At 43.0% G+C, this 14,279-nt stretch overlaps 1 protein-coding gene across 2 annotated transcripts in view; it reads right to left on the bottom strand.

Annotated features, from left to right (window-relative positions):
- LOC106565629 (cyclin-dependent kinase 18) overlaps positions 1–13,893 on the bottom strand; it is a 61,671-nt gene extending 47,778 nt beyond the window's left edge. For both annotated transcript variants that reach the window (XM_014132944.2, XM_014132942.2), the window contains exon 1: positions 13,600–13,893. The gene's annotated coding sequence lies outside the window, so the exon portion shown is untranslated. The remainder of the gene's footprint in view (positions 1–13,599) is intronic.
- Between the last annotated feature and the right edge of the window lie 386 nt (positions 13,894–14,279).

Consider the following 14,279-nt stretch of genomic DNA (forward strand, 5'->3'; position numbering starts at 1 on the left):
TAAAACATATTTTTCTCAAGGCAGAACATCAGGCGGATGGTTTCTGTGAAAACACTGTAGCTTTCAGGAATAAATGACTGATTGTTCTGGAATAAAGTTGACCCAATGTCTGCAGACTGCAAGGGTTGTGTGAATTTCATGGCTGCTGTTATGAGCAGCACACCTGATCTGCTCTCTCTTCTGCCGGGGGGCCTAGAGGTTAGGGGCTACTGTGTGTCTTTCATGAAAGCTCATATGTGCTGACTGTTCCTGTTGAGCTGCATTAGTGTCTCTGTTGTATCTAAACAGTGTGCAGGTATTCCCCTTCCTCCTCTAAGCTCAATCACACCCCCAGGAGAGTGAGGGAGAGATCACTGGATTTAGCATGGTGTCTGATCAGAGTTCCACTGAGTTGGTTGATAATGTTAGACTGACCTTGGCTTAGACACCTGGGCCCGGTTTCCCGATAGCGATGGAACTTAGGCTTACGAGTGTTTTAACACTGCATCTTTCCTACAACAGGCAAAAATGTAACATTAGTTTCCCAAAACACCACCCAGAGAGAACGTTGGCTAAGTGTGTCTTTGAGGCATGTGTCGATACTGATAGGATCAAAAGAAAGGCAAGCTGCGCTCGGATCAGCTTTCTCCATTGAAAGCTTACCTTAACTTTAGAATCATTCCACAATACTGATGACGGACCATCTCCTGGAAAGATATCATCTATGGCTGCAAGTATTGAGGCTGGTTATTCTAATGCTTACCCTATAATGATGCACTAAATCAAGATTTGGCACATCATTATGCACATGTTGTTACACATCATTAAATATATTGAGACAAATTACAGACAGTAGCCTACAAGTAGCAAAATAGAACTCAACTGATTGAACATTAAATGTATTTAAATCAGCGTCAGCCCACCAATTAGGGTGTTAAGGACGGCGCCCCACCATTATGTTTTAAATGCTCATAAAAGTGTGGTAAATGTGTACATTTTCCCGTTGAAAAAAGATATAGTTCATAACAAGCTGTTCAGTTACTACTCTGCCCCTTAGTGTCTGCTAGCAGCAGCAGCTCTGCCTCCATGGGGGCATAGGCCGTGTGATCATTGCTTGGATTGTTTTTCCAGCTATTTGATATGAGGGGGAATTGCCCTAATAAAATCTCAGGATTTCATAGCATAAATTATAACAGCACAAAGTTTCATCGTGGAACTGGTAGGACAAAAAAGTTTGGCCAATTGTATTGTTTCCCCTCATGTTGTTCATCGGGTTGTACTGTAGGTGACAGGGCGACATGTTGTGTGGACTAAAACAACATAAAACCGGGTGTATCACAAAGCATGATCAAATGATTTAGCCAGCTACAGTCATTGTTTTAAGCATTTCGAAATAGTTTGGTCGTTCTTTGGTGAAATTAACCAGTTATCTACCTTTGGTACAGTGAGGGAAAAAAGTATTTGATCCCCTGCTGATTTTGTACGTTTACCCACTGACAAAGAAATGATCAGTCTATAATTTTAATGGTAATTTTAATGGTAGGTTTATTTGAACAGTAACAACAAAAAAATCCATAACAAAAATGTTATAAATTGATTAGCATTTTAATGAGGGAAATAAGTATTTGACCCCTCTGCAAAACATTACTTAGTACTTGGTGGCAAAACCCTTGTTGGCAATCACAGAGGTCAGACATTTCTTGTAGTTGGCCACCAGGATTGCACACATCTCAGGAGGGATTTTGTCCCACTCCTCTTTGCAGATCTTCTCCAAGTCATTAAGGTTTTGAGGCTGACGTTTGGCAACTCGAACCTTCAGCTCCCTCCACAGATTTTCTATGGGATTAAGGTCTGGAGACTGGCTAGGCCACTCCAGGACCTTAATGTGCTTCTTCTTGAGCCACTCATTTGTTGCCTTGGCCGTGTGTTTTGGGTCATTGTCATGCTGGAATACCCATCCACAACCCATTTTCAATGCCCTGGCTGAGGGAAGGAGGTTCTCACCCAAGATTTGACGGTACATGGCCCCGTCCATCGTCCCTTTGATGCGGCGAAGTTGTCCTGTCCCCTTAGCAGAAAAACACCCCAAAGCATAATGTTTCCACCTCCATGTTTGACGGTGGGGATGGTGTTGTTGGGGTCATAGGCAGCATTCCTCCTCCTCCAAACACGGCGAGTTGAGTTGATGCCAAAGAGCTCCATTTTGGTCTCATCTGACCACAACACTTTCACACAGTTGTCATCTGAATCATTCAGATGTTCATTGGCAAACTTCAGACGGGCATGTATATGTATTCTTGAGCAGGGGGACCTTGCGGGCGCTGCAGGATTTCAGTCCTTCACGGCGTAGTGTGTTACCAATTGTTTTCTTGGTGACTATGATCCCAGCTGCCTTGAGATCATTGACAAGATCCTCCCGTGTAGTTCTGGCCTGATTCCTCACCGTTCTCATGATCATTGCAACTCCACAAGGTGAGATCTTGCATGGAGCCCCAGGCCGAGGGAGATTGACAGTTCTTTTGTGTTTCTTCCATTTGCGAATAATTTCACCAATTGTTGTCACCTTCTCAACAAGCTGCTTGGCGATGGTCTTGTAGCCCATTCCAGCCTTGTGTAGGTCTACAATCTTGTCCATAACATCCTTTGAGAGCTCTTTGGTCTTGGCCACGGTGGAGAGTTTGGAATCTGATTGATTGCTTGCTTCTGTGGACAGGTGTCTTTTATACAGGTAACAAGATGAGATTAGGAGCACTCCCTTTAAGAGTGTGCTCCTAATCTCAGCTCGTTACCTGTATAAAAGACACCTGGGAGCCAGAAATCTTTCTTATTGAGAGGGGGTCAAATACTTATTTCCCTCATTAAAATGCAAATCAATTTATAACATTTTTGACATGCGTTTTTCTGGATATTTTTGTTGTTATTCTGTCTCTCACTGTTCAAATAAACATACCATTAAAATTATAGGCTGATCATTTCTTTGTCAGTGGGCAAACGTACAAAATCAGCAGGGGATCAAATACTTTTCCCCTCACTGTAGCTTACTAGCTAGTTAGCTCCCATGCCAATTTCAAGTCTTTCTAAACTAATATATGACTAACGTGGAAATATAAAGTTATTTCAGAATTAAAGTGAACTGGCTAACGCATCATGCTTTGTGATATTATGTTAGCTAGCTATCCCCAGGTACATAATATGTTTTCACTTATTGCATCTGCGTGCTTGTTGCATTCTCCCTGGTGCACCCGTTCTTTCATGACGTGAGTTGGCTGCTCATTATCAATAGTTATCAATAATGAAATCTGTTCAAGACATTGGCAGCATGTGTAGCAGTGGTCATTCGGTTTTTTACATACAAAAGTGAAATAGGTGTATTTATGCTGTTGTTCAAATGCGCAGATCGCTTTATATACATCTTTTCAAAGAAACTACCATTAGTTCAAAAACTTGGCTTCATATTTCTGTCATGCTGCAACCACTCACGTCCCGGGTATTCAGCCAATCAGTGGCCGCCGCTGATTTCAATATGATTGAAATAGGCCTAGCCTATAGCACACTGTATTTATATTATATTATCTCCATTTTAATTTTAATCTCCATATTTTTATACGTTGCAGTTATTTTTTTTAATCTATTTCAAAGACATTTGCAACTTGTATTTGTAGTCAACTTTGTTCTGAATTTATCGGTGGTTACAGGGAGGCGGATAAACGATGTTCAGCAGAGATCTTCAGTGTATAAAGGGACGCAGGAGGGCAAAAAAACATCTAACGATGCACTTAGCTGTTCTACAAATGGCCTGAGGCAGGCGTTAGATTCCGAGTGTTAATAACGATGGTTTTGGGAAACAGATCAGAGTTTTTCTCTCTCTCTCTCTCTCTCTCTCGCCCTCTCTCCCTCCCTCTCCTCACACCAAGGGAATCACTTTCCAGCCTGGACATCTTGTAGTGGGAGAGGTGAGAAGTTTGACTGAAACACACACGCTTTTCCGCGTTCACAATGATACCAGCTTGGTATGTGGCTTAGCATGTGTGTATAAATCTGGGCTTGATTGTATTCCCAATGAGTGTATTTATATCCGTGGTATTTTTTTGATGAATCCAGGCCCATTGTTTCTCTATGCCGGGGCTCTTGCTTCATATTAACATGATTAAAAATGGTTTGGGGTGTTAGATGAGTCAGAGCCAACAATAAGACGTGAGTTATATAAATAGTGTAATGTGCCCCATACAACCCAACATGACACAAATCAACTGCCTGCTTGTAATTGGGGTCAGTGCAGGTGAGACACACACACACACACACACACACACACACACACACACACACACACACACACACACACACACACACACACACACACACACACACACACACACACACAGCCAATGAACATTGGGCAATCTCCATTCCTGGCACAGAGCAGCCAATCATGGCAGCATGCACACGTCACACACACTCTACAGCAGGGGTGTCAAACATACGGCCAGCAGGCCCATTCAATCCGGCCGGCGAGGTGGTTTGAGTGGCGTATCATGCACATGCCACTGAACACCCATAGCCTCCACGAGTTAGTATGTACTGTATGTATTTATACTGAACAAAAATATAAACGCAACATGTAATGCGTTGGTCCCATGTTTCATGAGATGAAGTAAAAGATTCCAGAACGTTTTCAAACAAACAAAAAGTTTATTTCTCTGAAATGTTATGCACAAATGTGACTCATTTCAGCAAACTAGGCATATGTCGCAAGTCACGACCTTCACAGGAGAAGCGTTTGAACATTTCTTTTTTATCAAAATGCGTTTTTTGGCCGAAATGCCTTCAACATTTGAACTTTCATGTGCCTTAGTAACAACCCTGTATGTCATCTGTAAATACGAATGAAGTTGTTAAATTACAAGCCTAGTTGGTTTAGCCACAGAAAAAGACAAGAACCTTTCCGCTAGCCATGACTGGCTGAGATAATGAATGGGCTGGATCCGGCGAGAGATGAGTTTCGGATTGGTCTGCCTTATAGCATCTTCTATATAATGAGATGCTTGTTATGAGTAGATAATCCTTTCAACAGCAGTTTTTTCTAAAGATATAACGTTCACCGTGGAGAAGTGCAAATGTGTTGCTACTGCTCTCAATAACATTGCTGCCCTGAATTTATCAGGCGCTATCGACTATCAGTCGATAACGCTACATATCTGGGCGCTTATCAGGCGCTTCCCGCTATCAGTGGGAAAAAGTTGTGATGTACTACTTTCAGGAGGACGACCAAACCATGCAGGCTCTCTCTGACTCTGAAAATGAATCAGACGATGTGAACCAGAGTGACATGACCCAACGGGCCAAGCAAGCTGTACAAACAAAATGGAAATGACACAGGACGTCTTATTTAATGAAAGGGGTTGCAGTCTGTCGTGAAGAGTTCATTCATGTATAGGGGCAAGAGTCTAGCTACAGTTTCATATATTATACATTTCTAATTTTGGCAGAAAATTGTTTTCATTGCAAGTTAGAGCTTACTGTTAGCTAACTAGCAGACGTTAGGTGGCTGGCTCGCTAGCTAACATTACGTGTATGATCTGTGGAGTAATATTATCTCAGAAAGCCATTTGCATTGCTAGTTATAGCCTAATGTTAGCTAGCTAACTAGCTGCCATTGAACTTATTTTGTTAACTTTAGCTAGCTATGACCATCAGTTTGTATTGCTAGTACTCTATGGATTGGGATTTGGTTAATTGTTTAGCTAGCTAGCTAGCTACATGTCTAAAACAAAAGACTCCACTTCGCCAGATGATCCCATGGCCCATCAAGTTAGCCAGGTGTGTCTGATGGTGGTTACGGCTATCTATTGTATAATAATGCATCTGGAATTTGTCTTTCAGCATCAGTAGAACACGCCTGACTCTCCTCCACCAGTCATACAAGGAGAATGGTCTAATGCCTCCAATCAAAAAGAGAGCTGGTCCAAGCAAGCACTTGTTCAGAGTGAGCGGTCTGTCTACCAGAAGATGGTTGCTGACTGCAAGACCACCTGTCAAGACCTACAGTTGTCTCTGGGGGACTCTACTGAACCAGCAAGCAAAGACATCAGGATGCATTACAGCTTTGATTTTGCTCAACAAGTAAGCAATATGTCCTCCTATATACTGATTAAGGACATAGATGGATAGATGCACACACAATATATATATCACTGAGCTGTGTAAAGACAGACTGACGGGGGTGAGCCAATTCATTTTAATTTATCTTAATGTTCTTTTGTTGTTTGCAGGTGCACTATCCTTCTGACCCTATGCAGCCAGGTCCCATCTACTTTTTAACTCCTCGCAAGTTTGGTGACTGCTGTGAAGAAATACCACAACAAGTCAACTACTTGATTGATGAAGGCATGACATCCAGCAAAGGTAGCAGCGCAGTCATTATTAACTACATGCATTTCTTCACCAACTACTGAGTTGAGGAAATATGTGTGGACCTGAATTATCATAACTGCAGTGGCCAAAACAAGAACAAGTTTGTGCTCTGGTATTGTGCCAGGTGGACCATGCACAAGCTCCACCACAGTCTGGCCCTTCACTTCCTGATCACAGGCCACACCAAGTTTGCCCCCGACTGGTGCTTCGACCTCATCAAGCAGTGCTTCAGAAAGACCAGAGTAAACACTGAGATTGCTGGTGTTGTGAAGGACAGCACTGTGACAGGGGTCAACATCCCAACAGCTGGTTGGACTGGAGGATGGTACGGTGCTTGTGGAAAGCTATGGCTGGCAACAACACCTGACTCCGTACTTCAGGCTGCTGCCACAGATCAAGCAGTACCAGGACTTCAGGTGAATATAATTTTCATTGCATTGTATGAGGTTATTATTCTTATCTAAACTTTGGAGGTGAATTGATGTTATGCAAGGTTGTAATGTCTTAAATTTTCTTTGTTATTTCCTGTTTTACAGCTTTGATGCTCTGGAGCCTGGTGTTATTGTTTCCAAGGAGTGTTCGGACTTAGAAGGGACCAGGTTTCAGCTGCTGCGCAACGCTGACATCCTTCCTCCCATAGATGGTCTGCCAGTACAAGCACCACCTGGACAGGACAAAGCTAGACAAACTTATATTTTTGAGAAGATCAGGGAATTTTGTGACGAAGATGCTATGGACATCACATGCCCTGCACCAAAGTCAAGGGCAGGACAGAAACAGGCTCTCCAAATATAGATTCCCTTGTTCATTTGTGGTTCGGAAGGACCAGTTCACTGGGGGCGAGTTCCCAGTCAGCTGCACTATCTGCAGTGCCTCTATTCACATGACTCTCTCCTAACACACAAATGCCATACGTTGCTGCTACTGTTTCTTTTTTTATCCTGCTGCTCAGCCACTTTACCAAGGATTGTATGCATATAACTACCTCATCTATCACTGATATCGTTATTGATATTGTTCTTGTACATACTGTACAATTTTCTCAAAAGTGGGGTTACAAGTTTATCAACTTTCAAAGCAGAATTACTTTTTGGGGGGCAGAAATGGCTTTTGGAACATGTGATCTTTCATGTGCCTTAATAACACACTTGTATTCCATCCATAAATACAAATAAATTGTTAAAATATGATTTGGTTTAGCCGCAGAAAAAGTCAGGAACCTTCCTGCTAGCCATTATTGGCTGAGATAATGGATGTGCTGGACATGACGGGAGATGAGTTTGGATTCAAATCAAATCAAATTTATTTATAAAGCCCTTCTTACATCAGCTGATATCTCAAAGTGCTGTACAGAAACCCAGCCTAAAACCCCAAACAGCAAGCAATGCAAGTGTAGAAGCACGGTGGCTAGGAAAAACTCCATAGAAAGGCCAGAACCTAGGAAGAAACCTCGAGACTTGGTCTGCCTTGTAGCACGCTTCTGTCTGTAACATGAGCTGTTCAGTATGTGTTGATAGTACTTTCTACTGCGACGTTTTTGAAAGATATAACGTTAGCCATCGAGAACTACACAAGTTTTGCTACTTTTCTCAACAACGTTGATGCCCTGAATTTAACAGGAGCTTTAGCTACCTGCAGATTCATACTACAGCTATGACAATGTTTGTATTGGTAGTAGTATGAGTTGGGATTATGCCGGTTCATTGATCTAAACAAAAGACTCCACTTTGGCCGTATTATTACATGACCCATCACATTAGCCTGGTGTGTCTGGGGGTGTTTATGGCCATCTATTGTATTTCATGAACATGTCTAGACTATAGTGACCCATCCACTTAGCTAGATGTGGCTGGCGGGGTGGTTAGCGCATTTCCTTCACATGACCCATCAATTTAGAAAAGAGTGTCGGGTAACCGTCATCTAATAATGATAAAATATTTTTATCTGGACACTTTCTGTTTTGATAATGCTACTATGCAAGTAACCATTTCAGTGCACCATTTACACCTTCTGTATCCTGTGCATGTAACAAATAAACATAGATTTTGTTTGATATAGTGTGTGTTTACCACGTCAAATAAAAGTGTATTAGTCACATGTGCCGAATACAATTACAGTGAAATGCTTACTTACAAATCACTATCCGACAGTGCAGTTAAAAAAAATATGGATAAGAATAAGAGATAAAAGTAACAAGTAATTAAAGAGGAGCAGTAAAAAATAACAATATATACAGGGGGGTGCCATTACAGAGTCAATGTGCAGGGGCACCGGTTATTTGAGGTAGTATGTACATGTAGGTAGAGTTAATTAAAGTGACTATGCATAGATGACAACAGAGAATGGCAGTGGTGTGGAGAGGGGAGGGGGGGGCAATGTGAATAGTCTGGGTAGCCATTTGACAAGATGTTCAGGAGTCTTATGGCTTGGGGGTAGAAGCTGTTTAGAAGCCTCTTGGAGCTAGACTTGGCGCTCCGTACCGCTTGCCGTGTGGTAGCAGAGAGAACAGTCTATGACTAAGGTGGCTGGAGGCCGAGCAGTTGCCATACCAGACAGTGATTCAACAAGTCAGGATGCTCTCGATGGTGCAGCTGTAGAACCCATGCCAAATATTTTCGGTCTCCTGAGGGGGAATAGGTTTTGTTGTGCCCACTTCACGACTGTCATGGTGTGCTTGAACCATGTTAGTTTGTTGGTGATGTGGACACCAAGGAATTTGAAGCTCTCAACCTGCTCCACTGCAGCCCCGTCGATGAGAATGGGGGCGTGCTCTGTCCTCTTTTTCCTGTAGTCCACAATCATCTCCTTTGTCTTGATCACGCTGAGGGAGAGGTTATTGTCCTGGCACCACACGGCTAGGTCTCTGAGCTCATCCCTATAGGCTGTCTTGTTGTTGTCGGGGATCAGGCCTACCACTGTTGTGTCATCGGCAAATTTAATGATGGTGTTGGATTCGTGCCTAGCCGTGCAGTCATGAGTGAACAGGGAGTACAGGAGGGGGCTGAACACGCACCCCTGAGGGGCCCCTGTGTTGAGGATCAGCGTGGCGGATGTGTTGTTACCTACCCTTACCACCTGGGGGCGGCCCGTCAGGAAGTCCAGGATCCAGTTGCACTGGGAGGTGTATAGTCCCAGGGTCCTTAGCTTATTGATGAGCTTTGAGGACACTATGATGTTGAACGCTGAGCTGTAGTCAATGAATAGCATTCTCACATAGGTGTTCCTTCTGTCCAGGTGGGCAATAGTGTGGAGTGCAGTGTGGAGGGCAATAGAGACGGCATCATCTGTGGATCTGTTGGGGCGGTATGCAAATTGCAGTGGGTCTAGGGTTTCTGGGATGATGGTGTTGATGTGAGTCATGACCAGCCTTTCAGAACACTTCATGGCTACAGATGTGAGTGCTTTTAGGCATCTTACTGGGCAGGTTACCTGGCAGGTTACCTCATTTAGGCAGGGTACCTTAGTGTTCTTGGGCACAGGCACTATGGTGGTCTGCTTAAAACATGATGGTATTACAGACTCGGACAGGGCGAGGTTGAAAATGTCAGTGAAGACACTTGCTAGTTGGTCAGCGCATGCTCGCAGTACCTGTCCAGGTAATCCATCTGGCCCTGCGGCCTTGGGAATGTTGACCTGTCTGAAGGTCTTACTCACATCGGCTGCGGAGAGCGTGATCACACAGTCTTCCGGTACAGCTGGTGCTCTCATGCATGTTTCAGTGTTATTTGCCTCGAAGCGGGCATAGAAGTAGTTTAGCTCGTCTAGTAGGCTCGTTTCGCTGGGTAGGTCTCGGCTGTGCTTCCCTTTGTAGTCTGTAATGGTTTGCAGGCCCTACCACATCCGACGAGCATCAGAGCCGGTGTAGTAAGACTTGATCTTAGTCCTGTATTGACACTTTGCCTGTCGGAGGGCATAGCGGGATTTCTTATAAGCTTCCTCATTAGAGTCCCGCTCCTTGAAAGCAGCAGCTCTAGCCTGTAGCTCAGTGCGGATGCTGCCTGTATCCATGGTTTCTGGTTGGGGTATGCACGTAGGGTCACTGTGGGGATGACGTCATCAATGCACTTATTGATGAAGCCAATGACAGATGTGGTGTACTCCTCAATGTCATTGGAGGAATCCCGGAACATATTCCAGTCTGTGCTAGCAAAACAGTCCTGTAGCTTAGCATCTGCTTCATATGAGCACTTTTTTATTGATCTAGTCACTGGTGCATCCAGCCATTCACATGGCCTCGCATGTGAATCCTTAAAGAGATGGGTGGGGCTCAGGCTTAAGCAGGTGTGAACTTTCAAAGCAGAATTACTTTCCCATTGTTCCTCAACTACAGTGTATGATATACCATTTTCTAGCGCTTAGTCTCTACTTTTATCCAATGTAAAAAACACCATTTCAAATTTTGCTACAAAAGACCGAATCGAGGCGGTCCGTCACAAATGTGTTTACATCCCTGTTAGTGAACATTTCTCCATTGCCAAGATAATCCATCCACCTGACAGGTGTGGCATATCAAGAAGCTGATTAAACAGCATGATCATTACACAGGTGCACCGTGTGCTGGGGACAATAAAAGGCCACTCCAAAATGTGCAGTTTTGTCACACAGCACAATGCCACAGATGTCTCACGTTTTGAAGGAGTGTAGAATTGGAATGCTGACTGCAGGAACGTCCACCAGTGCTGTTGCCATATAATTTAATGTTAATTTCTCTACAAAATGTTGTTTTAGAGAATTTGGCAGTACATCCATCCATCCTCACAACTGCAGACCACAGGTAACCACGCCAGCCTAGGACCTCCATATCCGGCCTCTTCACCTGTAGGATTGTCTGAAACCAGCCACTCGGACAGCTGATGAAACTGAGGAGTATTTCTGTCTGTAATAAAGCCCTTTTGTGGGGCCCACCCAGTGGGTAGGCCTATGTCCTCCCAGGCCCACCCATGGCTGTGCCTCTGCTCAGTCATGTGAAATTCATAGATTAGGGCCAACTGAATTTATTTCAATTGACTGATTTCCTTATATGAACTGTAACTCAGTAAAATCGTTGAAATAGTCACATTTATATTTTTGTTCAGTATATATATATATATATATATATATATTTTTTTATTTTATTTTTTATTTATTAGTACAAGTCATAAGTTTGGACACACCTACTCATTCCAGGGTTTTTATTTTATTTTTACTATTTCCTACAATGTAGAATAATAGTGAAGACATCAAAACTATGAAATAACACATATGGAATCATGTAGTAACCAAAAAAGTTAAACAAATCAAAATATATTTTATATTTGAGATTCTTCAAAGTAGCCACCCTTTACCTTGATGACAGCTTTGCTCACTCTTGGCATTCTCCCAACCAGCTTCATGAGGAATGCTTTTCCAACAGTCTTGAAGGAGTTCCCACATATGCTTGCTTGTTGGTTGCTTTGCCTTCACTCTGCAGTCCAACTCATCCCAAACCATCTCAATTGGGTTGAGGTCAGTTATTTGTGGTGGCCAGGTCATCTGATGCAGCACTCCATCACTCTCCTTCTTGGTCAAATAGCCCTTACACAGCCTGGAGGAGTGTTTTGGGTCATTGTCCTGTTGAAAAACAAATGATAGTCCCACTAAGCGCAAACCAGATGGGATGGTGTATCTCTGCAGAGTGTTGTGGTAGCCATGCTGGTTAAGTGTGTCTTAAATTCTAAATAAATCACAGACAGTGTAACCAGCAAAGCACCCCACACCATCACACCTCCTCCTCCATGCTTCACAGTGTGAACTACATATGCAGAGATAATTCGTGCACCTACTCTGCGTCTAACAAAGACACGGCAGTTGGAACCAAAAATCTCAAATTTGGACTCATCAGACCAAAGGACAGATTTCCACCGGTCTAATGTCCATTGCTCGTTTTTCTTGGCCGAAGCAAGTCTCTTCTTATTATTGGTGTCCTTTAGTAGTGGTTTCATCAGAAATGTCTTCAGCAGTCTCCTCTGAACAGTCAATGTTGAGATGTGTCTGTTACTTGAACTCTGTGAAGCATTTATCTGGGCTGCAATCTGAGGTGCAGTTAACTCTAATGAACTTATCCTCTGCAGCAGAGGTAACTCTGAGTCTTCCTTTCCTGTGGCGGTCCTCATGAGAGCCAGTTTCATCATAGCGCTTGATGGTTTTTGCGACTGCAATGAAGAAACTTTCAAAGTTCTTGAAATTGTATATCACCCCTACCTTGTCACAACACAACTGATTGGCAAAAACACAGTAAGATGGAAAGAAACTCTACAAATTAACTTTTAACAAGGCACACCTGTTGAAATGCATTCCAGGTGACTACCTCATGAAGCTGGTTGAGAGAATGGCAAAAGTGTGCAAAGCTGTCATTAAGGCTAATGGTGGCTACCTTGAAAAATCTAAAATATATTTAGATTTGTTTAACACTTGGTTACTACATGATTCCATATGTGTTATTTCATAGTTTTGATATCTTCACTATTCTTCTACAATGTAGAAAATAGTAAAAATAAAGAAAAACCCTTCAGTAGGTGTGTCCAAACTTCTGACTGGTACTTTACTGTGTAAGTGAACACAATACTTTTGGTCCCCTAAAATGAAGGGACTATGTACAAAAAGTGCTATAATTTCTAAACAGTTCTCCCGATATTGCTGAAAATACCCTCAAATTAAAACTGACAGTCTGCACTTTAACTTCATAGTCATTGTATCGTTCCAAAGTGCTCAAGTACAGAGCCAATAAGAAAATGTGTCACTGTCCCAATACTTTTTGAACTCACTGTATACACACTGACACACACACACACACACACACACACAGTTAGTCATTTCTCACAATAACATTTCTGACAATAAAATACTGCGGGAGTCAAACACAGAGTGACTAGGATTAACTGAAACACACAAAGTTCCAGATATGTAAAAACAGAGCATGGTCCATAGCACAGTAGATAAGATGCCCTTAGACCTGTCCTAGGGTCAGTCTAAACCTGATGTCACCTTTTTAGTTCTGATCAATCATAGTCAGGATGATTGTGACAATCACAGAGACATAGAGGAGGGGGGAAGGGGTGAGAGAGGGGGTATAAATAGAAAGACAAAGTAAGGAGACAGAAGTAGATACAAAGAGAGCGAGAGAGAGATATACAGAGAAAGATATTGAGTGAGAGAGGGATAAAGACAGAGAACAGCAACAGTTGTACTTACAGGAGTGAAGAGGTCGTCCGCGAAAGGAAACAGAAGCCTCTCTCCTTCTATTCACGGTGTCCAAAGACTTCCCAGGTGTGTCTGTGTGTTTTAATGTTATTCTGACGGAGCAGGCAGAAGACGCAGACCAGAGGGAGAAACAGAGAGAGAATGGTAGAGACAACAACTCCAGTCTTCCCCTCTGACAGCGCACGACTCAACCCCTCTGTCCTCCTGCATGCAATCACTCCGCTGCCTGAAAAAAGAAAAAAGAAAAAGAAAAACTGAAGAGAAAATCCCCAGAGGAAAAGAGAGAGCAATATGGAGGGTTTTATAATCAGCCTCTCTCTCCGCCCCCCTACCTCTTTCTCCCCCTCCCTCATTGTTATAGCAACAGCCAATCACAGCTCAGCATAGCACAAGCCTTCCTCAGCCAGCCCTGCAGTGTTGACATGAATCTCACTTTAATCAGCTAATGCAATATGCCTCCTAGTCTGTGTGTGTGTGTGTGTGTGTGTGTGTGTGTGTGTGTGTGTGTGTGTGTGTGTGTGTGTGTGTGTGTGTGTGTGTGTGTGTGTGTGTGTGCGTGCACGTGCGTGTGACAGGAGAGAGAGAACTATTTGAACATGGTGACAGTTGACTGGTGATGTTTGAACTGGGGATAGTTGTAATGACATAGCATCTAGAAGAGCCATTTCAAA

The sequence above is a fragment of the Salmo salar genome, chromosome ssa12, assembly GCF_905237065.1.
Source record: "Salmo salar chromosome ssa12, Ssal_v3.1, whole genome shotgun sequence".
NCBI lineage: Eukaryota > Metazoa > Chordata > Actinopteri > Salmoniformes > Salmonidae > Salmo > Salmo salar.